The sequence below is a fragment of the Rana temporaria genome, chromosome 10, assembly GCF_905171775.1.
Source record: "Rana temporaria chromosome 10, aRanTem1.1, whole genome shotgun sequence".
Classification (NCBI taxonomy): Eukaryota; Metazoa; Chordata; class Amphibia; order Anura; family Ranidae; genus Rana; species Rana temporaria.
Window position 1 is genome coordinate 53,757,453 of NC_053498.1, and position 27,990 is coordinate 53,785,442.

The following is a 27,990-nucleotide window of genomic DNA, read 5'->3' on the forward strand; positions in this document are numbered from 1 at the left end:
ACATACCTGACACTTGGGACATCCTTGGATCACAAGCACAGTGCCAGGTACACTAGATTCAATCCACATCACAACCTGTGTAAGAAAACCACCACATTTACTTATACTTAAAACATAGTGTACCAAGATTAGCACTCGGATTCTGCAGAGCATCAGCAAAGCCATCTGGCAATATCGTCAAAGCCTTTTCAATGAGGCTTGGAAGACCATCGTGAGAATAGACATCATTTGCACTGCATAATCTAGAATCACCAACAGCCCTTCCATTGCATATATCTAAACAGCACAGATCCATTTACACAGGGCTCGACAAATCCCGGTCGCCATCTCCCCCCTACCCCACCCCAAACATATATATTTATCCTAACACCCTAGAGAATAAAATGGCGATCGTTGCAATACTTTGTCACGCCGTATTTGCGCAGCGGTCTTACAAGTGCACTTTTGGGAAATTACACTTTTTTAAACAGTAAAGTTATCCTTATTTTTTTTATATTATGAAAGATGTTACGCTGAGTAAATTCACACCCAACATGTCACGCTTCAAAATTGCGTCCGCTCGTGGAATGCTGACAAACTTTAACCCTTTAAAATCTTCATAGGAAAAGTTTAAAAAAAAATCTACAGGTTGCATGTTTTGAGTTACAGGAGGTCTAGAGCTAGAATTATTGCTCCAACGATCGCGGCGATAGCTCACATGTGTGGTTTGAACACCGTTTACATATTGCGGGCGCTGTTCACGTATGTGTTTGGCTTCTGCGCGCAAGCTCATCGGGATGGGGTGCGTTTTCTGGCTCCTAACTTTTTTAGCTGGCTCCTAGATTCAAAGCAAATTTGTCAAACCCTGCATTTACAAATTTCTAGCCGAGAGAAGAACCTTGAAAGGCATGCTTCTTCAGTTTGCAAAGTGCGCTGGGCAATAACTATATGGAACAAATTTTAGTACAGGATATCATGGTGCACTCCATGACTATACAAACCTTTAGTAGTTAGCAAGGCTTCACCGGCTCACACGTTATCCAAGGCCAGAATCACACGTGTCCTGCAAGACAGAGGACTGTCAAGTCACATGTTTATGTAAAATGTCAAGGCATTCAAGTTTGGTTTTAGCTAGAGATGTTGTGAACTCAGCAGTCAGATCCATAAAGTTGTGTCATCACCAATTCAGGTTCGGGATAGACTCATCATAGTTCAGCTAATTTGACTGTATTCTGGTGAGTGAACAAAAACCCCAAGAAAAACTGCAAAGTCACAGCGCTGCCAAAACTGAGTTTAGCTAGTTTAATTGTTATTTTGTGCTGGCAGCAGAATCAGAAGCAAACCTATAGAATATCAAGTGCACTACCAAAAAAAAAAAAAAAACACCCCACAACTGAATTATGCTAAACACAAGCATTCCTACCTCAAAGCAGACGATTTTGTAGCACTATAGTCCATACAATTCTGAACTTCCAACTTTTATCAACCTAGAAAATAAAAAAAAGGATTCAATATGACAGAACTGCTTTCTTAAAGTTAAGTCACACGTATTAAGTCACATGTCAAGACATGCAAGTTTGGCTTTAGCTAGAGATGTTTTGATGAACTCAGCAGTCAGATCCATAAAGTTGTGTCATCACCAATTCAGGTTCGGGATAGACTCATCATAGTTCAGCCAATCAGACTGTATCCTGGCGAGTGGACACGCCCAAGACCACTGCCAAGTCACAGCTTTGAAACCATCTTGTACATTGTTTTCCATTTAAACGTATATAAAAAAGCTACAGTTGAGTCAATATTTAATATTTTGTGCTGGTAGCAGAATCTATCAAATAACAACCTATAGAATATCAAGTGCGCACAAAAAAAAATATATGAATTATTGCTAAACACAAGCCATTCCTACCTCCAAAGCAGACATATTTGGCACTACTATAGTCCATAGAATTCTGAACTTCCAACTTTTATCAACCTAGAGAAAAAAAAAAAAAAAAAAAATTCAATAGCTGACAGAAAACTGCTTAAAGTTATCTATAGAGGCAAACCGTTTTGCATCAGTTAAGCCTATTGGCAATGTCGTCAGAGCCCCATCACGAGGCTTGGAAGACCATCGTGAGAACAAACATCATTTGCATTGAAGTCCTGGTTCACACTGGTGTGATGTGGGAAACCCTCCATTCAGTGCCGTTCCCATCAACATCTGCTGGGGGTGTTAAAAGTTAATGGCACCCACAGATCAGTAAGCAGATTGCCGTGCAAATTGTCAAATGTGCAGGAATTTAATAGGTGTGAAGAGACCCATGCGATCAGATTCCAATGCAGACCCAAAGGGTCATTGTTGGGATTTTGCATCATACCTTAAAGCGGAGGTTCACCCAAACATCTATATCAGACCAACTTCTTTATACTTCTAACATGTACAGTCCGCATTTTTTTTTGCCGTACATACTGTATAATCTATATTTGCAATCTGGCTTCCGGGTACTTTTGCGGGAGTAGGTGTTTTTATGCCGAGGAGGAATGTCCTCTGGGAGGTCGCCCAGATTGACGTCCTTTCAGAAAAAGTCCCCCAAGCGGATAAGGCCCCACCCCCCTTATTGCGTAGGCGTGTCACCGAAAGAAGCCGAACATGCAGAGCTGCGAGTCGGCTCTATACAGCTCGTATAGAGCTTCTTCCGGAAACGCCGTGACGCGCCTACGCAATACGGGGGGCCCACTTTTTCTGAAAGCACATCAATCTGGGCGACCTCCCAGAGGACATTCCTCCTCAGCATAGGAACGCCTAATCCCGCAGGGAGAAGTACCTGGAAGCCAGATTGCAAATAGATTATATGGTATGGACGAAAAAAAAAAGCGGACTGTACATGTTAGAAGTACAAAGAAGTTGGTCCGATAGTCATTTGGGTAACCCTCCGCTTTAAGCCCAAAAATTCAGATTTGGGTGGTGCCAGATTGCATGTTGCCTGGTGTGGGAATTCAGCTGGTACTCCACACATGGTCTGAGGCTGTGCTGCATTGCACAGATATTTGAAATGCCAAATGCCATTTTCACTAGATCCTAAATGTTTGCTGGGTTATATGGCTGAAGTTACACCTTTTAGTAGGCAAATCCCAGTAATTAGGTAGGGATGTTTAGAAAAAATGTAACAAACTATGGGGGGTCTTTGTTCAATAAGGCATACCTATATCCCATGTATTGGATGTTTACATGCTCATAGATTATGGTATTTTTAGCTTATGAATTACACATGACTAACCACCATCAGAGAACTGGAAGGGGATTAGATTAAAGTGTTAAATGACACACACACTATGAATGGTTGTATAATGGACAATATAGGGGTATTGCTTAATGTACACCAGCAATTGTTTATTGTACATGGTGAAGTATCAGGTGAGGGGGAAGAGTGGTCTGTTAATTTTGTTGTCTGCCGTTCTCATTGAATGTGAGGCAAGAAAAATAATGAAAATGTATTAACTTTAGTAACACCACAATACTAACCATCACTTAACATAAGTGTTCAGCTGGAAAGGCACAGGTCGAGCATTATTCCCTGGACACAGGCTCCATGTGCTGACACTGGGGGTAAAAACCTCAAGTTAAAAAAATAAAATTGGGTGGACAAAACATACAAGGCGAATAGGTAATTTGTCTCAGAATATGAAGCTTTTCTCAGAAATCAAACAATGTAGGTAAAATACAAATCATCATTGACAAATAATTTTTTTATTCTTAATGAGTAGACGACTCACCAATAATGTTTAGCCTTAATGTTGCAACAAGGTTGACGATTCTGCAAAGAAATAAGCGCAGGCTGTTGATAAGCAATACGTATACCAAGTGATTATTGAGCAATATTTCATTAAAGCAGCAATAAAGACTGCTTGGTGACTTACCAATAGGTAAGCTTTCTAGGTAAAATTAATCCTAGATGTGCACCATTTAAGAGATATTTCCCTGGATGCAGCCAGGTATGTTACTGGTGCATAATTGCACATATGCAACTGCTTTACTTTTAAGCAGCAGTATACTAATTGCTTTAGTCACATTTCTACTACTGAACTCAGCAGTCAGATCCATATAGTTTTGTCATCCTAAAGCAGGTTCGGGATAGACTCATCATTGTTCAGATACCCGTCACATGACCATCACAATACCATACTTCTATTCAAGAAACCTGCACATCCCAAAGTCAAATTGAAGAAAACCATCTCATAAAAATACAACTCAGGAAGGAACACATTAGAAGCAGAGTTGGGCATCCTTGTACTGAAAAGGGTGAATTGGCCCTGCTGAATAATTGTTGATGTGCTGGGTAGGTAGCCCTTTTAAACATTTAGCCCTGCTGCAAGTAGCAGGGTTTACCTTTAGAATGGGAGCATTTGGGCAACAGTGCTGCCACAACCTGGGAAAGTGCACACCCCACGTATCTTGGGCACTGCTGCCCATCTACAGGCCTGCCATTACAGGTGCTACTGGGTAGAAGGGAGGGAGGAGAGCAGATAGGGAGGCAAGACCCATCTTATTCCTGATGCAGCAGCATGTCCCACCACAGTTTCTCTGGCCATAAGACCAGGAAAGAATGTAATGTAGTGCATTACATTCAGCGGCACACAGGGGAGACATCCAGGGTCATTAGGCCTCTAAATATTTTTTTAGACCTGGGCAATACTGCAACAAGAGGAACACCACCATTTTACCTGTAGAAAGTCTCAGAATTTATAAGGTTTGGGGGGTCGCGTAATCTTCAGGCTTAAATTTAAACTTGTGTAATAAAAGCTCTGGCAGCAAAAGTGTTAATAAAATAGAGACTGGAGCTCGATATGGCTGCTCAGCATGCGCCAAAACTAGTTTAAATTTTTTTTCACACCCCTGGCTGCTAAATAAAAGTTCCTCAGTGTAATTAAGTCTAGTTTCAATTTTCTTGGATATTTGAAGCAATGATTGCTGGCTTGTGGGGACCAGAAACATGGTAAACAGCAGACACTTATAAGGCAAGAAGAAAGCCTAGAAGGCAAAGCTAAAAATGCTATACCTTTTGGTTTTAAATTGTGTCACAGACAAGACATGCATCCACTCCCAACCCCCTGAAAGGCATGCTACTTCAATTTGGAAAGTGCGCTGGGCAATAACTACAGTACATAGAACAAAGGTTACTACAGGATTTCATGGTGCACTTCATGACTATACAAACCTTGTAGTAGTTAGCAAGGCTTCACCAGCTCACACGATGTCTAAGGCTAAAATCTCATGTGACCTGCAAGAAAGAAGACTATTAAGTTACATGTCTAGGCAAAATGTCAAGACATGCAAGTTTGGCTTTAGCTAGAGATGTTCTGATGAACTCAGCAGTCAGATCCATAAAGTTGTGTCATCACCAATTCAGGTTCGGGATAGACTCATCATAGTTCAGCCAATCTGACTATCCTGGCAAGTGAACAAGCCCAACACCAATGCCAAGTCACAGCTTTTAAAGCATCTTGTATACTGGTTTCCCATTTAAGAGTATGAAAAAAAAAAAAAAAGCTACAGTTGTCAAATTTAATATTTTGTGCTGGTAGCAGAATATCAAACACACAACTATAGAATAATCAAGTGCAAAATATATATATATATATATATATATATATATATATATATATATATATATATATATATATATATACACACACACACACACACACACACATACACACACCACACACACACACACACACACACACATGTGTGAATTATAGCTAAACACAAGCCATTCCTAACTCAAAGCAGACATATTTGGCACTACTGTCATCCATAGAATTCTAAACTTTTATCAACCTAGAAAAAAAAAAAAAAAAAATCAATATCTAACAGACATCCTTTCTTAAAGTAATCTATAGAGCCATACAGTTTTGCATCAGTTAAGCCTATTGGCTTTGTCGTCAGAGCCTCTTCACCATTGAGGCTTGGAAGACCATCGTGAGAACATCATTTGCATGAGAGACACCAAGGGCAAGTTCACTCGTGCAATGCGGGGAAACCCGTTTTAGTGTCTGTACCATCGGCACCCGCAAACCACTGGGGGTGTGAAAATTAATTAGGCCCCAGTGCAAACTGTCAAATAGTGCAGGAATCCGATTGCATGGGTCTTCACACCTATGCAATCAGATTCCAGTGGCCAAAAAAAAAAAAAAAAGCCTGCATTATTTTGGTGCCAATGTGATTTTAGCCAGTTTGTATGGCTGAATTTACATCACATGTGATCTACAGTGCAAGACATGTGATGCCCGACCACAGCCAGGTTCACACTGGGCTGCGGGAGTGAAGCGATTGGCAGTCCCGATTTCAGAGACTGCAGGTTTCTGCATAGATGTAAATTGCGGGCTGAAATCGCAAATCATAACAGAAACTACTTTTTGGAATCAGTGCAGTGCTGCAGATGCGGCGTTGCACCGATTGAGATGTGTCAATGCTGCCGACTAGACATGTCAAAACGCATCAGTAAAATCAGGGCCAAGGATTGATTACTAAAACTGTGCAAAATCCCAGGACTAGGAATGATGCTCTGCTGGACCTAGAAATCTCAAACCATGCATAGCTTATGATTAATGTTCATAAACACATATCAGGGACCATAACACGACTTTAAAGCGGAGGTTCACCCAAACATCTATACAAGACCAACTTCTTTATACTTTTAACATGTACAGTATGCACTTTTTTAGGCTGTACATACCTTATCGCCATTTTCAATCCGGCTTCCGGGTACTCACTCCCGCGGGAGTAGGCGTTTCTATGCTGTGCCGCAATGTAATCTGGGAGTTCGCCCAGATGATTGATGTCCTTCAGAAAGTTTCCGAAAGTAGCCGAACATGTAGAGCCGAGAGTTAGCTATACACGGCGCCTGCGCACCGACTAGGAGCCGTGTAGAGCCGACTGGGCAGGTGCTGTATAGAGCAGACTCGCAGCTCCACATGTTCGGCTACTTTCGGAAATTCCATGACTCTCCTACGCAATACGGGAGGGGGGCCCTTATCCGCTGGGGGAACTTTTTCTGAAGGACATCTGGGCGAACTCCCAGATTACATTGCGGCACAACATAGAAACACCTACTCCCGTGGGAGCGAGTATCCGGATTGATAGAGATAATGCATGTACAGCCTAAAAAGTGCATACTGTACATGAAGTATAAAGTTGGTCTTATATAGATGTTATTTGGGTGAACCTCTGCTTTAATGTTGACCAAGAAACACACATTTTTTTTGAAAAGCCTATGGCGTGTGAACACACCCAAAAAAACTCCACCCGGTGCAGAAAAAAATGTGCACACATAAAGAGTGTTCACAAAAACGTGCAGACGGGTGCAACGTCAAGTGGTCCTCCTGTGAAGAGGGACCCAAACCCTGATCCCCCGGGGCTTTAGGCTCCAGACGGGGACTGAGGTACTGTGGTCCGAGCAACCGAAGCCGACACGGACCCAACTTCCTCGGAGGGACTGCCGAAACAGAACCCTCCCAGTACTAGGTGGGGCACCCCCGAAGAGAGACCCCATGAGAGCAGGCGAACTAAGCCAGAAGGCCATGTCCACCCACTCCCAAGACGTTCAGGGCTGGCCCGAGGACCCGCACCCTACTAATCACAGTGACAAAACGTGCACAACAAAAAAAAAGACAAAAAAGTGACAAACACAGGCTTAAATAAATAAAGTGGGGGAAGGGATAGTGGAGAGGAGAGTGAAAGAAGTGGCCATTGTGGTGAAACAATGACCAGGCCCTCCGGCCAGGAATAAAAAATTCCTCCGGTCCTAGCCAAAAGGCCCAGCCCAGGTGCTAAAAAAAGCGTGTATCTGGTGCAGTGACCGTGATATCCTTAAATCAATGTGTCCCTCACACACAGTGATCTTCAGATACCCCTGGACTGCCACTCCACACATACCGGAAAGAAAAACTTAGAAAGCACACATTCTCCTTCAGTGATCCCACTTGGTTCCAGGTCCCATGATGGGCAGTCCACCTGTTAACATTGTGAGATCAGGAGCTGCGAGTGTTCAGCAAAAAAGGCTACACTTCAGCTTGTCAAATCGAAACACATACCCATAGAATAATCAAGTGCGCAAAAAAAATTGTATAGCTAAACAAACCATTCCTACCTCAAAGCAGACAGATTTTGCACAACTATAGTCGATAAAAGTTGGAAGCTCAGAATTCTATCAACCTAGAAAAATAAAATTAAAAAAGGTTCAATATTGGACAGCCATCCGCTTTAAGTCATTTATAGAGGCATGCAGTTTAGCATCAGTTAAGCCTATTGGCCATGTCGTCAGAGCCTCTTCACTGAGGCTTGGAAGACCATCGTGAGAACAAACATCATTTGCATTAGAGACATTGGGTCCTGGTTCACACTGGTGCGATGTGGGAAACCCTCCAATTCAGTGCCGGTTCCCACTAACATCGGCAAACTGCTGGTAATGGCACCCCCATATCGGTTTGCAGATTGCTGTGCAATTGGTCAAGTGTGCAGGAATCGGATTGCATAAGTGTGGAGACCCATGCAATCAGATTCCAGTGCAGACCAAAAGGGTTGGTGCAAATGTGATTTCAGCCAGTTTGTATGGCTGAATTTGCATCGCATAGACATTGCATGTGATCGGCACAGCAATTCGGTGCAAAACACAGGCAATGTCAGACTGCATAAGTGTTAACCCAGCCTTAGAGGTTGATTTACCCAAAACTGAAGAGTAAAATCTGGTGAGCAAAAAATAACACATTTGTAATTAAGCTTTGACAAAACCATGGAAGCAGATTGGTTTCTATGCAGAGGTACTTCTTACCTTTGGTTTTCAAGATGTTCCTTTTATGTGAAGCCACGGTCAGTCAAGTAAAATCCATGACTAAATTGGATTCCTAAAATATATAATTAACAAACTATTACGTTTTTACACACAGAACTGAATTGGTATTGCAGATTACAGGCTATACTCTTTGGAAAGACAGGGTACAACAGGGGTGTTGGTGGTGTGTAAGACAATGAGACATTATGGGTTGAACTGCACATGGGTGTGCATACCACAAAAGCAATCATTGGAGTTTGTTACAGACCTCCCAGTGTTAATGTGGGCCTTGCAGAGATAGCATGGGCTGCAACAGTGATAAGGGGGGATTTTACCAACCTAGAAATTGACTTGAATGGCACTGTAGGAACAGTTAAAAAATAAAAAATAAAATCCTATGACAAGAGTTATGGTCAAGTTCATTGAGGTCAGCTGGACCTGGCAATCTCAAACCATGCAGAGCTTATTACCGATGTTCATGCAACACATCTGGGGTAGCAGGGATCAGAACAGGATTTTATTTAATGTTTGTTGCTTACAGCCATCACATACTGGAAAGAAAAAAAATAACCAAGAACCCCTTTCACACCGAGCCCCCCCTATAGTGTCAGCGGTAAGATGCTGCCATTTTTAGCGCCGATGCTATGGGCAGATTTTCAGCACATTTTGACTCATTTAAACACCCCCCGCTAGCAGCCGAAAAAGCGTTAAAAACCACTGAAGCAGCACATTGTGGGTGGTATAGCTGCCCCATTGATTTCAATGGGCAGGAGCAGTACACACACACACCACTCCAAAGATGCGGCTAGCAGGATTTTTACCATCCTGCTAGCGCAACGCTCCAGTGTGAAAGCCCTTTTTGCATCAGTTAAGCCTATTGGCAATGTCGTCAGAGCCTCACCACGAGGCTTGGAAGACCATCGTGAGAACAAACATCATTTGCATTGAGACATTGAAGTCCTGGTTCACACTGGTGCGATGTGGGAAACCCTCCGATTCAGTGGCAGTTCCCATCAACATCTGCTGGGGGTGTTAAAGTTAATGGCACCCACAGATCAGTAAGCAGATTGCCGTGCAAATGGTCAAATGTACAGGAATTGGAGATTGCATAGGTGTGAAAAGACCCATGCGATCAGATTCCAGTGCAGACCCAAAGGGTCATTGTTGGCATTTTTGCAATTATCGTGCAGAACATACCTTAAGCCCAAAAATTCAGATTTGGGTGGTGCCCAGATGCATGTTGCCTGGTGTGGGAATTTAGCTGGTACTCCGCACATGGTCTGAGGGTGTGCTGCATTGCACAGAAATTTGAAATACCAAAATGCCACTTTTTTATTAGATCCTAAATGGTTAGCTGGGTTATATGGCTGAAGTTACACCTTTTAGTAGACAAAAACCAGTAATCTGGTGTCACTCTTCTCCCCCCAGCTCAGAAGCTTATTGCTCAGGTAATCATTACCTTTACCACCTACTTGCCTGGACTGGTTGGAGGGCTGTTAAAGATAGAGAGGGAATCAAGTAGGGATGTTTACAAAAATTTAACAAACTATGGGGGTCTTTGTTCAAGGCATACCTATATCCCCATGTATTGGATGGTTTACATGCTCATAGATTATGGCATTTTTAGCTTATGAATTACACATGACTAACCACCATCAGAGAACTGGAAGGGAGAATTTCTTCTCTCCTGCTCTGGAAGGGAATTAGTGCTTTTTGTCAAATTAGATTAAAGTGTTAAATGACACAAAACTATGAATGGTTGTATAATGGACAATATAGGGGTATTGCTTAATGTACACCAGCAATTGTTTATTGTACATGGTGAAGTATCAGGTGAGGGGGAATTTGTGGTGGGAAGGGGGATGGAATGGTTTGTTAATTTACTTGTCTGCTGTTCTCATTGAATGCATGGCAAGAAATACTAAAAGTTAATGAAATGTATTTTTTTTTTTTTTACTAACCATCACTTAACAAGCGTTTCAGCTGGAAAGGCACAGGTCGAGCATTATTCCCCTGGACACAGGCTCATGTGCTGACACTGGGGGTAAAAACCTCAAGTTAAAAAAATAAAAAAAAAAATGGGTGGACAAACATACAAGGCGAATAGGTAATTTGTCTCAGAATATGAAGCTTTTCTCAGAGAAATCAAACAATGTAGGTTAAAATACAAATCATCATTGACAAATATTAAAAAATTAATTAACCTTAATGAGTAGACTCACCAATAAGGTTTAGCCTTAATGTTGCAACAAGTTGACAGATTCTGCAAAGAAATAACAGTGTAGGCTGTTGATAAGCAATACATATACCAAGTGATTATTGAGCAATATTTCATTAAAGCAGTAGTAAAGACTGCTTGTCGACTAAGTTAAGCTTTCTAGGTAAAATCTCCTAGATGTTCACCATTTAGAAAAAATTCCCCTGGATGCAGCCAGGTATGTTACTGGTGCAAAATTGCACATTATGCAATTGTTTTACTTTTTAAGCAGCAGTTTACTATTGATTTAGGTCACATTTCTACTACTGAACTCAGCAGTCAGATCCATATAGTTTTGTCATCATAATGCAGGTTCGGGATGGACTCATCATTGTTCAGATACCCGTCACATGACCATCACAATACATCTTTATTCAAGAAACCTGCACATCCCAGATGGTCTGCTCCACCTTCCCAAAGTCAAATTGAAGGAACACATTAGAAGCAGTCAGTCCAGAGCCAATTCACCCTTTCAGTACACAAAGCTACAAGGGATGCCCAATTCCTATTGCCTGACGTTCTGGGCAGGTAGCCCTTTTAAACATTTAGCCCTGCTGCAAGTAGCAGGTTTACTTTTAGAATAGGAGCATTTGGGCAGCAGTGCTGCCACAACCTGGGAAGTGGCACACCCCCACACTATGCATCTTGGGCACAGCAGCCCACCTGCAGGCCTGTCATAGCAGATGCGCCTGGGTAGAGGGGAGGGAGGAGAGCAGATAGGGAGTCAAGACCCATCTTATTCCCAATGCAGAATGTACAACTACAGTTTCTCTGGCCATAAGACCAGGAAATAATGTAATGCACTACATTCAGTGGCACACAGGGGAGACATCCAGGGTCATTAGGCCTCCAAGTAAACTTTTAGACCTGGGCAATACTGTGACAGAAGTCAAACTACCACCATTTTATCCTGTAGAAAGTACCAGAATTAGAAGGTTTTTGGGGGGGGGGTCTCATGTAATATTTAAATTTTAGATTTAATTTTGTGTAAATAAAAGCTCTGGAAGCAACAGTGTTGATAAAATGGGAGACCAGGGCTTGGTATGACTGCTCAGAAAATTTTTGTGTCACAGCAAAGACATGCATCCACTCCCAACCCCCCCTCCCCCATAACTACAGTATACAGAAAAGATTACTACAGGATTTTATGGTGCACTTCATGACTATACAAACCTTTTAGTAGTTAGCAAGGCTTCACCAGCTCACATATATGAATATCGATCCAAGGCTAAAATCTCATGTGACCTGCAAGAGAGAAGACTATTGCATTACATGTCAAGGCAAAAATGTCAAGACATGCAAGTTTGGCTTTAGCTAGAGATGTTCTGATGAACTCAGCAGTCAGATCCATAAAGTTGTGTCATCACCAATTCAGGTTCGGGATAGACTCATCATAGTTCAGCTAATTTGACTGTATTCTAGTGAGTGAACAAAAACCAAGAAAAACTGCAAAGTCACAGCGCTGCCAAAACGGAGTTTAGCTAGTCCAATTGTTAATATTTTGTGCTGGCAGCAGAAGCAAAAACCTATCGAATAAACAAGTGCACAAAACCCCCCCCCCCAACTGAATTATTGCTAAACACAAGCCATTCCTACCTCAAAGCAGACGATTTTGCACTACTATAGTACATAGAATTCTGAACTTCCAACTTTTATCAACCTAGAAAATAAAAAGGATTCAATATGACAGAACTGCTTTCTTAAAGTTAAGTCACACGTATTAAGCCACATTGTCTAGGCAAAATGTCAAGACATGCAAGTTTGGCTTTAGCTAGCGATGTTCTGATGAACTCAGCAGTCAGATCCATAAAGTTGTGTCATCACCAATTCAGGTTCGGGATAGACTCATCATAGTTCATTCAGCCAATCAGACTGTATCCTGGCGAGTGGACACGCCCAAGACCACTGCCAAGTCACAGCTTTGAAACCATCTTGTACATTGTTTTCCCATTTAAACGTATATAAAAAAACTACAGTTGAGTCAATATTTAATATGTTGTGCTGGTAGCAGAATCTATCAAATACACAATTATAGAATATCAAGTGCGCACAAGCCATTCCTACCTCAAAGCAGACAGATTTTGCACTACTATAGTCCATAGAATTCTGAACTTCCAACTTTTATCAACCTAGAAAAAAAAAAAAAGTTCAATAGCTGACAGAAAACTGCTTAAAGTTATCTATGGAGGCGAACAGTTTTGCATCAGTTAAGCCTATTGGCAATGTCGTCAGAGCCTCATCACGAGGCTTGGAAGACCATCGTGAGAACAAACATCATTTGCATTAAGAGACATTTAAGTCCTGGTTCACACTGGTGTGATGTGGGAAACCCTCCGATTCAGTGCCGGTTCCCATCAACATCTGCTGGGGGTGTTAAAGTTAATGACACCCACAGATCAGTAAGCAGATTGCTGTGTAAATTGTCAAATGTGCAGGAATTGGATTGCATAGGTGTGAAGAGACCCATGCATTCAGATTCCAATGCAGACCCAAAGGGTCATTGTTGGGATTTTTGCAATCATCGTGCTGAACATACCTTAAAAGCGGAGTTCACCCAAACATCTATATCAGACCAACTTCTTTATACTTCCAACATGTACAGTCCGCATTTTTTGCCGTACATACCGTATAATCTATATTTGCAATCTGGCTTCTGGGTACTTCTCCGCGGGAGTAGGTGTTTCTATGCTGAGGAGAAATGTCCTCTGGGAGGTCGCCCAGATTGACATCCTTTCAGAAAAAGTCCCCCCAGCGGATAAGGCCCCACCCCCTGTATTGCTTAGGCGCGTCACTGCGTTTCCGAAAGAAGCCGAACATGCAGAGCTGCGAGTCTGCTCTATACAGCGCCTGCGCACAGACTAGGAGCCGTGTAGATCTGACTGCACAGGCGCCGTATAGAGCTTCTTCCGGAAACGCCGTGACGCGCCTACACAATACGGGGGGGGGCCTTATCCGCCGGGGGGGAACTTTTTCTGAAAGCACGTCAATCTGGGTGACTTCCCAGAGGACATTCCTCCTCAGCATAGGAATGCCTACTCCCGTGGGGAGTAGCAATAGTAGGAATGAGATGGACAGCCGCACTCGAAAATAGACAACTTTTTTGAAAAGTTATTTCGAAGCAGGAAACAGCATAATCACCACAACCATAAACCAGGACAGCCGACTAGTTTCGCACTCTTGCTAGTGCTTAATCATGGCTAAAATATGGTTCAAAACTCTTCTACTCCCGCGGGGAGAAGTACCTGGAAGCCAGATTGCAAATATAGATTATACGGTATGGATGGCAAAAAAAAAAAAGCGGACTGTACATGTTAGAAGTACAAAGAAGTTGGTCTGATAGTCATTTGGGTAACCCTCTGCTTTAAGCCCAAAAATTCAGATTTGGGTGGTGCCCAGATGCATGTTGCCTGGTGTGGGAATTCAGCTGGTACTCCACACATGGTCTGAGGCTGTGCTGCATTGCACAGATATTTGAAATGCCAAATGCCATTTTCACTAGATCCTAAATGGTTTGCTGGGTTATATGGCTGAAGTTACACCTTTTAGTAGGCAAATCCCAGTAATTAGGTAGGGATGTTTAGAAAAATGTAACAAACTATGGGGGTCTTTGTTCAATAAGGCATACCTATATCCCATGTATTGGATGGTTTACATGCTCATAGATTATGGCATTTTTAGCTTATGAATTACACATGACTAACCACCATCAGAGAACTGGAAGGGAGAATTTCTTCTCTCCTGCTCTGGAAGGGGATTAGATTAAAGTGTTAAATGACACACACACACACACACACACACACTATGAATGGTTGTATAATGGACAATATAGGGGTATTGCTTAATGTACACCAGCAATTGTTTATTGTACATGGTGAAGTATCAGGTGAGGTGGAAGAGTGGTCTGTCAATTTTGTTGTCTGCTGTTCTCATTGAATGTGAGGCAAGAAAAATGAAAATGTATTAACTTTTTAGTAACACCACAATACTAACCATCACTTACATAGCGTTTAGCTGGAAAGGCACAGGTCGAGCATTATTCCCTGGACACAGGCTCCATGTGCTGACACTGGGGGTAAAAACCTCAAGTTAAAAAAATAAAATTGGGTGGACAAAACATACAAGGCGAATAGGTAATTTGTCTCAGAATATGAAGCTTTTCTCAGAAATCAAACAATGTAGGTAAAATACAAATCATCATTGACAAATAAAAAATTTTTCTTAATGAGTAGACGACTCACCAATAATGTTTAGCCTTAATGTTGCAACAAGTTGACAGATTCTGCAAAGAAATAAGCGTAGGCTGTTGATAAGCAATACGTATACCAAGTGATTATTGAGCAATATTTCATTAAAGCAGCAATAAAGACTGCTTGGTGACTTACCAATAGGTAAGCTTTCTAGGTAAAATTAATCCTAGATGTGCACCATTTAAGAGATATTTCCCTGGATGCAGCCAGGTATGTTACTGGTGCATAATTGCACATATGCAACTGCTTTACTTTTAAGCAGCAGTTTACTAATTGCTTTAGTCACATTTCTACTACTGAACTCAGCAGTCAGATCCATATAGTTTTGTCATCATAATGCAGGTTCGGGATAGACTCATCATTGTTCAGATACCCGTCACATGACCATCACAATACATCTTTATTCAAGAAACCTGCACATCCCAAAGTCAAATTGAAGAAAACCATCTCATAAAAATACAACTCAGGAAGGAACACATTAGAAGCAGAGTTGGGCATCCTGTACTGAAAAGGGGTGAATTGGCCCTGCTGAATAATTGTTGATGTGCTGGGTAGGTAGCCCTTTTAAACATTTAGCCCTGCTGCAAGTAGCAGGGTTTACCTTAGAATGGGGAGCATTTGGGCAACAGTGCTGCCACAACCTGGGAAAGTGCACACCCCACGTATCTTGGGCACTGCTGCCCATCTACAGGCCTGCCATTACAGGTGCTACTGGGTAGAAGGGAGGGAGGAGAGCAGATAGGGAGGCAAGACCCATCTTATTCCTGATGCAGCAGCATGTCCCACCACAGTTTCTCTGGCCATAAGACCAGGAAAGAATGTAATGTAGTGCATTACATTCAGCGGCACACAGGGGAGACATTCCAGGGTCATTAGGCCTCTAAATATTTTTTAGACCTGGGCAATACTGCAACAAGAGGAACCACCACCATTTTACCCTGTAGAAAGTCTCAGAATTTATAAGGTTTGGGGGTCGCGTAATCTTCAGGGCTTAAATTTAAACTTGTGTAAATAAAAGCTCTGGCAGCAAAAGTGTTAATAAAAATTCACACCCCTGGCTGCTAAATAAAAGTTTCTCAGTGTAATTGAGTCTAGTTTTAATTTTCTTGGATATGCCAAAGCAATGATTGCTGGCTTGTGGGGACCAGAAACATGGTTAACAGCAGGACACTTATAAGGCAAAGAAGAAAGCTAGAAGGCAAAGCTAAAAATGCTATACCTTTTGGTTTTAAATTGTGTCACAGACAAGACATGCATCCACTCCCAACCCCCTGAAAGGCATGCTACTTCAATTTGGAAAGTGCGCTGGGCAATAACTACAGTACATAGAACAAAGGTTACTACAGGATTTAATGGTGCACTTCATGACTATACAAACCTTGTAGTAGTTAGCAAGGCTTCACCAGCTCACACGATGTCCAAGGCTAAAAATCTCATGTGCCCTGCAAGAAAGAAGACTATTAAGTTACATGTCAAGGCAAAATGTCAAGACATGCAAGTTTGGCTTTAGCTAGAGATGTTCTGAAGAACTCAGCAGTCAGATCCATAAAGTTGTGTCATCACCAATTCAGGTTCGGGATAGGACTCATCATAGTTCAGCCAATCTGACTATCTGGCAAGTGAACAAGCCCAACACCAATGCCAAGTCACAGCTTTTAAGCATCTTGTATACTGGTTTCCCATTTAAGAGTATGAAAAAAAAAAAAAAAAAAAAAAACAAAAAAAAGCTACAGTTGAGTCAAATTTAATATTTTGTGCTGGTAGCAGAATATCAAACCACAACTATAGAATAATCAAGTGCAAAATATATATATATATATATATATATATATATATATATATATATATATATATATATATATATATATATATGAATTATAGCTAAACACAAGACCATTCCTACTCAAAGCAGAATATTTGGCACTCCGGGTCATCCATGGAAATTCTAAACTTTTATCAACCTAGAAAAAAAAAAATTCAATATCTAACAGACATCCTTTCTTAAAGTAATCTATAGAGCCATACAGTTTTGCATCAGTTAAGCCTATTGGCTTTGTCGTCAGAGCCTCTCACCATGAGGCTTGGAAGACCATCGTGAGAACATCATTTGCATGAGAGACACCAAGGGCAAGTTCACTTGTGCAATGCGGGGAAACCCGTTTTAGTGTCTGTACCATCGGCACCCGCAAACCACTGGGGGTGTCAAAATTAATTAGGCCCCAGTGCAAACTGTCAAATAGTGCAGGAATCCGATTGCATGGGTCTTCACACCTATGCAATCAGATTCCAGTGGCAAAAAAAAAAAAAAAATCCTGCATTATTTTGGTGCCAATGTGATTTCAGCCAGTTTGTATGGCTGAATTTACATCACATGTGATCTACAGTGCAAGACATGTGATGCCTGACCACAGCCAGGTTCACACTGGGCTGCGTGAGTGAAGCGATTGGCAGTCCCGATTTCAGAGACTGCAGGTTTCTGCATAGATGTAAATTGCGGGCTGAAATCGCAAATCATACAGAAAATACTTTTTGGAATCGGTGCAGTGCTGCAGATGCGGCGTTGCACCGATTGAGATGTGTCAATGCTGCCGACTTGACATGTCAAAACGCATCAGTGAGAATCAGGGCCAAGGATTGATTTACTAAAACTGTGCAAAATCCCCGACTAGGAATGATGCTCTGCTGGACCTAGAAATCTCAAAACCATGCACTAGCTTATGATTAATGTTCATAAACACATATCAGGGACCATAACACGACTTTAAGCGGAGGTTCACCCAAACATATACAAGACCCAACTTCTTTATACTTTTAACATGTACAGTATGAACTTTTTTAGGCTGTACATACCTTATCGCTATTTTCAATCCGGCTAGCGTTTCTATGCTGTGCTGCAATGTAATCTGGGAGTTCGCCCAGATGATTGAGGTCCTTCAGAAAAAGTCCCCCCTGCGGATAAGGCCCCGCCCCCTGTATTGCAGGCGCATCACAAGAGTCACGGAGTTTCCGAAAGTAGCCGAACATGTAGAGCCGAGAGTTAGCTCTACACGGCGCCTGCGCACCGACTAGGAGCTGTGTAGAGCTGACTGCGCAGGTGCCGTATAGAGCCGACTCGCAGCTCCACATGTTCGGCTACTTTCGAAAATTCCATGACTCTCCTACGCAATACGGGGGGCCCTTATCTGCTGGGGGAACTTTTTCTGAAGGACATCAATCTGGGCGAACTCCCAGATTACATTGCGGCACAACATAGAAAAGCCTACTCCCGAGGGAGTGAGTACCCGGATTGATAGAGATAATGTATGTACAGTCTAAAAAAAAAAGGTGCATACTGTACATGTAAGAAGTATAAAGTTGGTCTTATATAGATGTTATTTGGGTGAACCTCCGCTTTAATGTTGACCAAGAAACACATACTGGAAAGAAAAACTTAGAAAGCACATTCTCCTCCTTCAGTGATTCCACTTGGTTCCAGGTCCCATGATGGGCAGTCCGCCTGTTAACATTGTGAGATCAGGAGCGGAGAGTGTTCAGCAAAAAAGGCTACACTTCAGCTTGTCAAATTGTTTAAAATTCAGCGCTGATAGCAGAATCAAACACATACCCATAGAATAATCAAGTGCGCAAAAAATAAAATTGTATAGCTAAACACAAACCATTCCTGAAAATGGAGGTAGAGGGCGCTCAACCACACAATAGTGATTGTGGAATACCACACAACGTGCAATAATAAATAAAATACGTTTCCAAAAGCATATGTGAACAGTGATTGCTGAAACAATATAAATCAATATACAGCAGAAATGTCCCACAAAGATGTGCATGAATACGCAGATTCCTCTGCAGTGTAAGCAAAAAACACTGAGGTTTACCGTGTTAAACACCAAAAAAATAAAATTAAAAAAAAAATAAAAAGAGAGTCCCAATAACATGCATAGAAAGCCAAACGAATCTTGACAATTACTGTGATCTTCCTAGTGAAGAAAAGTAGAAAATGCCACCACCATACTTTTCAAATTTCACTTGTTTCCACCCAAGGTGCTTTGTATATAAAGTGCTCTTACCAGAGCCTGTTGACCACTTTAATTAAAAAGGATGGTCATACGGGCTAGTGCAGGATTGTGCCTACACACACACGGATATGGACTATTGAATCTCGTTTCCAGGCGTTCCAGATAAGGATGATATGCAAAAAAAGAGAACCGGTAGATGCCGATAGCGTTAATAACGTTTTAATAATAAAAACAACGGAAAGCCAAATGGCCTCTTACTTTAAAAGTGCCTACCCGGCACTGGGACTGCAGGCCTGTCACCGCCAATCTGCGGTTCAAAACTTGGGTTATCAGGATCGGATACCACCGCCGTAGTTCCACCATAAAACTCCTTCCTGTCAGCTTCACCAGAGCGGGGGGCGTCTCGTGACCAGGACTGCCTCCAAAGGCAGGAGGCAGTCCTGGTCACGAGACGCCCCCCGCTCTGGTGAAGCTGACAGGAAGGAGTTTATGGTGGAACTACGGCGGTTGGTATCCGATCCTGATAACCCAAGTTTTGAACCGCAGATTGGCGGTGACAGGCCTGCAGTCCCAGTGCCGGGTAGGCACTTTTAAAGTAAGAGGCCATTTGGCTTTCCGTTGTTTTTATTATTAAAACGTTATTAACGCTATCGGCATCTACCGGTTCTCTTTTTTTGCATATCATCCTTATCTGGAACGCCTGGAAACGAGATTCAATAGTCCATATCCGTGTGTGTAGGCACAATCCTGCACTAGCCTGTATGACCATCCTTTTTAATTAAAGTGGTCAACAGGCTCTGGTAAGAGCACTTTATATACAAAGCACCTTGGGTGGAAACAAGTGAAATTTGAAAAGTATGGTGGTGGCATTTTCTACTTTTCTCCACTAGGAAGATCACAGTAATTGTCAAGATTCGTTTGGCTTTCTATGCATGTTATTGGGACTCTATTTTTTTGGTGTTTAACACAGTAAACCTCAGTGTTTTTTGCTTACACTGCAGAGGAATCTGCGTATTCATGCACATCTGTGGGACATTTCTGCTGTATATTGATTTATATTGTTTCAGAAATCACTGTTCACATATGCTTTTGGAAACGTATTTTATTATTAATTGTTGCACGTTGTTGTGTGGTATTCCACATTTCACAATCACTATTGTGTGGTTGAGCGCCCTCTACCTTCCATTTTCATTATCACAATTCAGTATTGTTCTTTGAGGAGCAGCTAATTTAGTATTTATTTATATTTGGCGCGGAATTTTCTATTCTACAAACCATTCCTACCTCAAAGCAGACAGATTTTGCACAACCATAGTCGAAAAAAGTTGGAAGCTCAGAATTCTATCAACCTAGAAAAATAAAATTAAAAAAGGTTCAATATTGGACAGCCATCCGCTTTAAGTCATTTATAGAGGCATGCAGTTTAGCATCAGTTAAGCCTATTGGCCATGTCGTCAGAGCCTCTTCACTGAGGCTTGGAAGACCATCGTGAGAACAAACATCATTTGCTTTAGAGACATTGAGTCCTGGTTCACACTGGTGTGATGTGGGAAACCCTCCCAATTCAGTGCCGGTTCCCACTAACATCGGCAAACTGCTGGGGGTGTTCAAGTTAATGGCACCCCCATATCGGTTTGCAGATTGCTGTGCAATTGGTCAAGTGTGCAGGAATCGGATTGCATAAGTGTGGAGACCCATGCGATCAGATTCCAGTGCAGACCAAAAGGGTTGGTGCAAATGTGATTTCAGCCAGTTTGTATGGCTGAATTTGCATCGCATAGACATTGCATGTGATCGGCACAGCAATATGGTGCAAAACACAGGCAATGTCAGACTGCACAAGTGTGAACCCAGCCTTAGAGGTTGATTTACCCAAAACTGAAGAGTGTAAAATCTGGTGAGCAAAGGATGACACATTTGTAATTAAGCTTTGACAAAACCATGGAAGCTTATTGGTTTCTATGCAGAGGTACTTCTTACCTTTGGTTTTCAAGATGTTCCTTTTATGTGAAGCCACGGTCAGTCAAGTAAAATCCATGACTAAATTGGATTCCTAAAATATATAATTAACAAATTATTACGTTTTTACACACAGAACTGAATTGGTATTGCAGATTACAGGCTATACTCTTTGGAAAGACAGGGTACAACAGGGGTGTTGGTGGTGTGTAAGACAATGAGACATTATGGGTGGAACTGCACATGGGTGTGCATACCACAAAAGCAATCATTGGAGTTTGTTACAGACCTCCCAGTGTTAATGTGGGCCTTGCAGAGATAGCATGGGCTGCAACAGTGATAAGGGGGGATTTTACCTACCTAGAAATTGACTTGAATGGCACTGTAGGAACAGTTAAAGGAAAAAAAAAAAAAAAAGTAAAATCCTATGGACAAGAGTTTTATGGTGAAGTTCATTGAGGTCAGCTGGACCTGGCAATCTCAAACCATGCAGAGCTCATTACCGATGTTCATGCAACACATCTGGGGTAGCAGGGATCAGAACAGGATTTTATTTAATGTTGGCTGTAAGCAACAATCACATACTGGAAAGAAAAAAAATAACCAAGAACCCTTTCACACCGAGCCCCTCCTATAGTGTCAGCGGTAAGATGCTGCCATTTTTAGCGCCGATGCTATGGGCGGATTTTCAGCACATTTTGAGTCATTTAAACCCCCCCCCCCCCTAGCAGCAGAAAAAGCGTTAAAACCGCTGAAGCAGCAGGGTGGTATAGTTGCGCTGCCCCATTGATTTCAATGGGCAGGAGCGGCACACACACACACCACTCCAAAGATGCGGCTAGCAGGATTTTTACCATCCTGCTAGCGCAACGCTCCAGTGTGAAAGCCCTTTTTGCATCAGTTAAGCCTATTGGCAATGTCGTCAGAGCCTCACCACGAGGCTTGGAAGACCATCGTGAGAACAAACATCATTTGCAATAGAGACTTTGAAGTCCTGGTTCACACTGGTGTGATGTGGGAAACCCTCCGATTCAGTGGCAGTTCCCATCAACGTCTGCTGGGGGTGTTAAAGTTAATGGCACCCACAGATCAGTAAGCAGATTGTCATGCAAATGGTCAAATGTACAGGAATTGGAGATTGCATAGGTGTGAAAAGACCCATGCGATCAGATTCCAGTGCAGACCCAAAGGGTCATTGTTGGCATTTTTGCAATTATTGTGCAGAACATGCCTTAAGCCCAAAAATTCAGATTTGGGTGGTGCCCAGATGCATGTTGCCTGGTGTGGGAATTTAGCTGGTACTCCGCACATGGTCTGAGGGTGTGCTGCATTGCACAGATATTTGAAATACCAAAATGCCACTTTTTCATTAGATCCTAAATGGTTTGCTGGGCTATATGGCCGACGTTACACCCTTTTAGTAGGCAAAAACCAGTAATCTGGTGTCACTCTTCTCCCCCCAGCTCAGAAGCTTATTGCTCAGGTAATCATTACCTTTACCACCTACTTGCCTGGACTGGTTGGAGGGCTGTTAAAGATAGAGAGGGAATCAAGTAGGGATGTTTACAAAAATTTAACAAACTATGGGGGTCTTTGTTCAAGGCATACCTATATCCCCATGTATTGGATGGTTTACATGCTCATAGATTATGGCATTTTTAGCTTATGAATTACACATGACTAACCACCATCAGAGAACTGGAAGGGAGAATTTCTTCTCTCCTGCTCTGGAAGGGAATTAGAGTGCTTTATTTTGTCAAATTAGATTAAAGTGTTAAATGACACAAAACTATGAATGGTTGTATAATGGACAATATAGGGGTATTGCTTAATGTACACCAGCAACTGTTTATTGTACATGGTGAAGTATCAGGTGAGGGGGGATTTGTGGTGGGAAGGGGGATGGAATGGTTTGTTAATTTACTTGTCTGCTGTTCTCATTGAATGCATGGCAAGAAATACTAAAAGTTAATGAAATGTATTTTTTTTTTTTTTACTAACCATCACTTAACAAGCGTTCAGCTGGAAAGGCACAGGTCGAGCATTATTCCCCTGGACACAGGCTCCATGTGCTGACACTGGGGGTAAAAACCTCAAGTTAAAAATAAAAATTGGGTGGACAAACATACAAGGCGAATAGGTAATTTGTCTCAGAATATGAAGCTTTTCTCAGAGAAATCAAACAATGTAGGTAAAATACAAATCATCATTGACAAATATTAAAAAATTAATTAACCTTAATGAGTAGACTCACCAATAAGGTTTAGCCTTAATGTTGCAACAAGTTGACAGATTCTGCAAAGAAATAACAGTGTAGGCTGTTGATAAGCAATACATATACCAAGTGATCATTGAGCAATATTTCATTAAAGCAGTAGTAAAGACTGCTTGTCGACTTACCAAAGTTAAGCTTTCTAGGTAAAATGTATCTCCTAGATGTGCACCATTTAGGAGATATTCCCCTGGATGCAGCCAGGTATGTTACTGGTGCAAAATTGCACATTATGCAATCGTTTTACTTTTTAAGCAGCAGTTTACTAATTGCTTTAGTCACATTTCTACTACTGAACTCAGCAGTCAGATCCATATAGTTTTGTCATCATAATGCAGGTTCGGGATGGACTCATCATTGTTCAGATACCCGTCACATGACCATCACAATACATCTTTATTCAAGAAACCTGCACATCCCAGATGGTCTGCTCCACCTTCCCAAAGTCAAATTGAAGGAACACATTAGAAGCAGAGTCAGTCCAGAGCCAATTCACCCTTTCAGTACACAAAGCTACAAGGGATGCCCAATTCCTATTGCCCGATGTTCTGGGCAGGTAGCCCTTTTAAACATTAAACCCTGCTTCTTGCAGCAGGGCTAACTTTTAAAATGGGAGCATTTGGGCAGCAGTGCTGCCACAACCTGGGAAAGTACACACCCCCACACTATGCATCTTGGGCACCGCTGCCCACCTGCAGGCCTGTCATAGCAGGATGCGCCTGGGTAGAGGGGAGGGAGGAGAGCAGATAGGGAGTCAAGACCCATCTTATTCCCAATGCAGAAGCAGCATGTACAACTACAGTTTCTCTGGCCATAAGACCAGGAAAGAATGTAATGCAATGCACTACATTCAGTGGCACACAGGGGAGACATCCAGGGTCATTAGGCCTCCAAATAACTTTTAGACCTGGGCAATACTGTGACAGAAGTCGAACTACCACCATTTTATCCTGTAGAAAGTCCCAAAATTATAAGGTTTTGGGGGGGGGGATCTCATGTAATCTTTAAATTTTAGATTTAATTTTGTGTAAATAAAAGCTCTGGCAGCAAAAGGGTTAATAAATGGAGACCAGAGCTTGGTATGACTGCTCAGCAAAATTGAGTTTAGTGCCAATTTTTGGGAAATGCCAAGCAATGATTGCTGGCTTGTGGGGACCAGAAACATGGTTAACAGCAGACACTTATAATGCAAGATGAAATGCTTGGACGGCAAAGCTAAAATGCTATACCTTTTGGTTTTTAATTGTGTCATAGCAAAGACATGCATCCAACCCCCCCATAACTACAGTATACAGAACAAAGGTTACTACAGGATTTCATGGTGCACTTCATGACTATACAAACCTTTTAGTAGTTAGCAAGGCTTCACCAGCTCAAACGATATCCAAGGCTAAAATCTCATGTGACCTGCAAGAAAGAAGACTATTAAGTCACATGTCAAGGCAAAATGTCAAGACATGCAAGTTTGGCTTTAGCTAGAGATGTTTTGATGAACTCAGCAGTCAGATCCATAAAGTTGTGTCATCACCAATTCAGGTTCGGGATAGACTCATCATAGTTCAGCCAATCTGACTGTATCCTGGCAAGTGAACAAGCCCAACACCAATGCCAAGTCACAGCTTTTAAAGCATCTTGTATACTGGTTTCCCATTTAAGAGTATGAAAAAAAAGCTACAGTTGAGAGTCAAAGTTAATATTTTGTGCTGTAGCAGAATCCATCTATAGAATCAAGTGCACAAAAAATAAAAACGCAACTTAATTATAAGTCATTCGTACCTCAAAGCAGACATTTGGCACTACTATAGTCCATAGAATTCTGATTTTCCAACTTCTATCGTCCTAGAAAATAAAAAAGAAGGATTCAGTATCTGAGACATTCATAAAGTCATCTATAGAGCCGAAACTGTAGTTTTGCATCAGTTAAGCCTATTGGCCATGTCGTCAGAGCCTCTTCACCATTGAGGCTTGGAAGACCATCGTGAGAACATCATTTGCATTGGAGACACAAGTCGCAGTTCACTCGTGCAATGCGGGAACCCCGATTCAGTGTCTGTTCTACCGGCACCTGCAAACCACTGGGGGTGTCCAGAGTGGATGGAGGGAAATCAGACCTTTTTCATTCAACCTACTGGTTGAACCAAGTAATTGGCAAAAAAAACAATTTTAAACTTTTAAGCAAACTGTTCCAGAAAAGGTCTTAAAGTGGAGTTCCACCTAAAAGTGGAAGATCCGCTTCCTCCCAACCTTCAGTGACACATTTGGCACCTTTTGTGGGGAAAGGGGTACCCGTTTGACAGGTACCCATCCCAACTTCAGCAGATCTCACCGAGGAAAGATTTATTGGGTAGGTTTTTGTAGCAGAAAGTAATATTGGTCTTACAAAATTCAATCTCATAGCCATACGTAGGGTTTGCCTCACTGTCCAGACAAGGGAACTCTAACAAAAGCCTCCAATTATCCTAATTATGAACGATAGACTAAACATTTGGATAGAGAGGGTTCTTACTAAGTCTAGAAGGAAAAAAAAACTATTTTAAAATAAGAGTTGATATATAGATATAGATATATATAGTTTTTCCCACCCAGGACCAGCGCTGACACCACACCAGTCCTGGGGAGCTTCAGGCAGGAGTTTAGGGGCAGGACCGGTGATCTGACAATATGGTTCTTGTCTGCGCAGGCAAATTCTTTGCCAAGGGAAATCACCAAACCTCCAGGGCGACGTGGAATTTTAGGTAATTTTAACATCCTCCAATCAATAGGGATGTTAAGGAATGAGCCTGGATGCCTCGAGGTTCGGAGATTTCCATGGGCTTCATCCACAGTCAGGCAGGGAATCATCTTGATAAAGGAACCAGATCGACAAGACACCGGCACAGTGCCAATATAAAAAACCCTGACTGGACAAAGTAGCAAGTTATAATCCCCAACCTTCCCAACCAGAATGCATTCAGAAAATACAAAGAAACCTCTGAATAAGATAACAGATCACTCACTACCTTGTCCAATCAGAGAACACTTAAAGGGGTGGTTCCCCCTAAAACAAATTTCTAACAATACATTCGGAAGACTGCTTACACTGCGGGTAGGCTGGCTTTTGTTTTTTTTCGTACATACCTCGATCATATCGCCGTTTCATCCCTTGGCTTCCGGGTATGAGTCTTGCTGGACCTAGTTGATTGACGTTCCTCCGACCGGCGCATACTGCGCGTCACGACTTTCCAACAGAAGCCGAACGTCATTGCACAAGCGCCGTATAGGGTCGGCTCTATACGGCGCCTGCGCAGCGACATTCGGCTTCTTTTGGAAAGTCGTGACGTCAAGTATGCGTCGGTCGGAGGAACGTCAATCAACTAGGAACGCCCACCGCCACAAGACTCATACCTGGAAGTCGAGGGATGAAACGGCGATATCGAGGTATGTACGAAAAAAAAAAAAAAACAGCCTACCCGCAGTGTAAGCAGTCTTCCAAATGTATTGTTAGAAATTTGTTTTAAAGCAGGAGTTCACCCATTTATAAAATTTTTCCCCTTAGATTCCTGCTCGTTCGGTCTAGGGGAATCGGCTATTTGTATTAAAATATGAGCCGTACTTACCCGTTTTCGAGATGCATCTTCTTCCGTCGCTTCCGGGTATGGGTCTTCGGGAGCGGGCGTTCCTTCTTGATTGACAGTCTTCCAAGAGGCTTCCGACGGTCGCATCCATCGCGTCACTCGTAGCCGAAAGAAGCCGAACGTCGGTGCGGCTCTATACTGCGCACCGACGTTCGACTTCTTTCGGAAAATCGTGACGCGATGGATGCGACCGTCGGAAGCCTCTCGGAAGACTGTCAATCAAGAAGGAACGCCCAGTCCCGCAGCCCATACCCGGAAGCGACGGAGAGGATGCATCTCGTAAAGGGGTAAGTAATGCTCATATTTTAAAACAAATAGCCGATTCCCCTAGTAAAAACGAGCAGGAATCTAAGGGGAAAAAGTGCCCTCTAAGGGTGAACCCCCGCTTTAACATTCATTAGGGAAATGTGTGGAATGATATGAATGGCACCCACGGTGTACATTCCTGTTTTTTTCGGAGCCCAGGACCTCACTGAAGTATGGCGAGCAGCGTCTGGCAGCACCAGCCAGGGTTTCTGCAGTTACATCGGACCAAAGGATGGAGAAATCCTATGGCGGGAGTTATTCCTAAAAAACACATGTGCTAATACAGCAACCGACCAGAGAGCCGCCATGTGGGAACACGTGAGCAAATCAAGCAGCACTGCTGTGTGTAAGGCGAACACAATTCTTCCACGGTAATAAAGTTTTCACGGCTAGGGCGCCCCAATACAGTCCTACTGGCGGCCGTTAACACGCACTCCTTACCTCGCATTGACGAAGTCGGAAGAAAGAGAACACCTCCCCACTGCGTAGCCTATCTTATAGCAGCAGTGGGAGGAAGTGATGTCACGAAACTG

The 27,990-nt window shown here is 42.3% G+C and overlaps 1 long non-coding RNA gene and 25 other non-coding genes across 31 annotated transcripts; all 26 read right to left on the reverse strand.

Moving 5' to 3' along the window:
- On the reverse strand, positions 1 to 27,966 carry LOC120916573. Of its 6 annotated transcripts, XR_005744012.1 has the most exons (20): positions 27,899 to 27,966; positions 25,314 to 25,376; positions 24,882 to 24,944; positions 23,520 to 23,560; positions 23,267 to 23,343; positions 21,287 to 21,359; positions 20,591 to 20,655; positions 16,672 to 16,735; positions 15,285 to 15,325; positions 15,037 to 15,112; positions 13,111 to 13,175; positions 12,643 to 12,706; positions 12,220 to 12,291; positions 11,012 to 11,052; positions 10,751 to 10,827; positions 8,790 to 8,862; positions 8,109 to 8,173; positions 1,403 to 1,466; positions 981 to 1,042; positions 1 to 75 (listed from the first exon to the last, which is right to left on the reverse strand). It is a non-coding gene; the product is annotated as an uncharacterized LOC120916573 (long non-coding RNA). The 6 variants fall into 6 exon arrangements; XR_005744013.1 differs by lacking the exon at positions 12,643 to 12,706 and having other exon boundaries at positions 27,899 to 27,965; XR_005744014.1 differs by lacking the exons at positions 8,109 to 8,173; positions 8,790 to 8,862; positions 10,751 to 10,827 and adding an exon at positions 3,482 to 3,559 and having other exon boundaries at positions 27,899 to 27,962.
- LOC120916651 lies at positions 144 to 233 on the reverse strand. Its single transcript, XR_005744061.1, has one exon. It is a non-coding gene; the product is annotated as a small nucleolar RNA SNORD35 (small nucleolar RNA).
- LOC120916657 lies at positions 1,125 to 1,193 on the reverse strand. The gene has a single exon (XR_005744067.1). It is a non-coding gene; the product is annotated as a small nucleolar RNA SNORD50 (small nucleolar RNA).
- LOC120916658 lies at positions 1,584 to 1,652 on the reverse strand. The gene has a single exon (XR_005744068.1). It is a non-coding gene; the product is annotated as a small nucleolar RNA SNORD50 (small nucleolar RNA).
- Positions 2,025 to 2,113, reverse strand: LOC120916649. Its single transcript, XR_005744059.1, has one exon. It is a non-coding gene; the product is annotated as a small nucleolar RNA SNORD35 (small nucleolar RNA).
- Positions 3,627 to 3,699, reverse strand: LOC120916644. The gene has a single exon (XR_005744054.1). It is a non-coding gene; the product is annotated as a small nucleolar RNA SNORD34 (small nucleolar RNA).
- On the reverse strand, positions 4,041 to 4,108 carry LOC120916667. The gene has a single exon (XR_005744077.1). It is a non-coding gene; the product is annotated as a small nucleolar RNA SNORD50 (small nucleolar RNA).
- LOC120916659 lies at positions 5,323 to 5,391 on the reverse strand. The gene has a single exon (XR_005744069.1). It is a non-coding gene; the product is annotated as a small nucleolar RNA SNORD50 (small nucleolar RNA).
- LOC120916655 lies at positions 5,868 to 5,956 on the reverse strand. Its single transcript, XR_005744065.1, has one exon. It is a non-coding gene; the product is annotated as a small nucleolar RNA SNORD35 (small nucleolar RNA).
- Positions 8,245 to 8,334, reverse strand: LOC120916653. Its single transcript, XR_005744063.1, has one exon. It is a non-coding gene; the product is annotated as a small nucleolar RNA SNORD35 (small nucleolar RNA).
- On the reverse strand, positions 9,645 to 9,733 carry LOC120916647. The gene has a single exon (XR_005744057.1). It is a non-coding gene; the product is annotated as a small nucleolar RNA SNORD35 (small nucleolar RNA).
- On the reverse strand, positions 10,900 to 10,975 carry LOC120916643. The gene has a single exon (XR_005744053.1). It is a non-coding gene; the product is annotated as a small nucleolar RNA SNORD34 (small nucleolar RNA).
- On the reverse strand, positions 11,316 to 11,383 carry LOC120916665. Its single transcript, XR_005744075.1, has one exon. It is a non-coding gene; the product is annotated as a small nucleolar RNA SNORD50 (small nucleolar RNA).
- On the reverse strand, positions 12,378 to 12,446 carry LOC120916660. Its single transcript, XR_005744070.1, has one exon. It is a non-coding gene; the product is annotated as a small nucleolar RNA SNORD50 (small nucleolar RNA).
- LOC120916661 lies at positions 12,835 to 12,903 on the reverse strand. The gene has a single exon (XR_005744071.1). It is a non-coding gene; the product is annotated as a small nucleolar RNA SNORD50 (small nucleolar RNA).
- On the reverse strand, positions 13,241 to 13,329 carry LOC120916650. The gene has a single exon (XR_005744060.1). It is a non-coding gene; the product is annotated as a small nucleolar RNA SNORD35 (small nucleolar RNA).
- Positions 15,180 to 15,252, reverse strand: LOC120916645. The gene has a single exon (XR_005744055.1). It is a non-coding gene; the product is annotated as a small nucleolar RNA SNORD34 (small nucleolar RNA).
- Positions 15,593 to 15,660, reverse strand: LOC120916664. The gene has a single exon (XR_005744074.1). It is a non-coding gene; the product is annotated as a small nucleolar RNA SNORD50 (small nucleolar RNA).
- On the reverse strand, positions 16,821 to 16,890 carry LOC120916663. The gene has a single exon (XR_005744073.1). It is a non-coding gene; the product is annotated as a small nucleolar RNA SNORD50 (small nucleolar RNA).
- LOC120916654 lies at positions 17,319 to 17,405 on the reverse strand. Its single transcript, XR_005744064.1, has one exon. It is a non-coding gene; the product is annotated as a small nucleolar RNA SNORD35 (small nucleolar RNA).
- Positions 20,727 to 20,816, reverse strand: LOC120916652. The gene has a single exon (XR_005744062.1). It is a non-coding gene; the product is annotated as a small nucleolar RNA SNORD35 (small nucleolar RNA).
- Positions 22,154 to 22,242, reverse strand: LOC120916648. The gene has a single exon (XR_005744058.1). It is a non-coding gene; the product is annotated as a small nucleolar RNA SNORD35 (small nucleolar RNA).
- LOC120916642 lies at positions 23,409 to 23,483 on the reverse strand. Its single transcript, XR_005744052.1, has one exon. It is a non-coding gene; the product is annotated as a small nucleolar RNA SNORD34 (small nucleolar RNA).
- On the reverse strand, positions 23,833 to 23,900 carry LOC120916666. Its single transcript, XR_005744076.1, has one exon. It is a non-coding gene; the product is annotated as a small nucleolar RNA SNORD50 (small nucleolar RNA).
- Positions 25,030 to 25,098, reverse strand: LOC120916662. The gene has a single exon (XR_005744072.1). It is a non-coding gene; the product is annotated as a small nucleolar RNA SNORD50 (small nucleolar RNA).
- On the reverse strand, positions 25,445 to 25,533 carry LOC120916656. The gene has a single exon (XR_005744066.1). It is a non-coding gene; the product is annotated as a small nucleolar RNA SNORD35 (small nucleolar RNA).
- Positions 27,967 to 27,990: the final 24 nt, after the last annotated feature.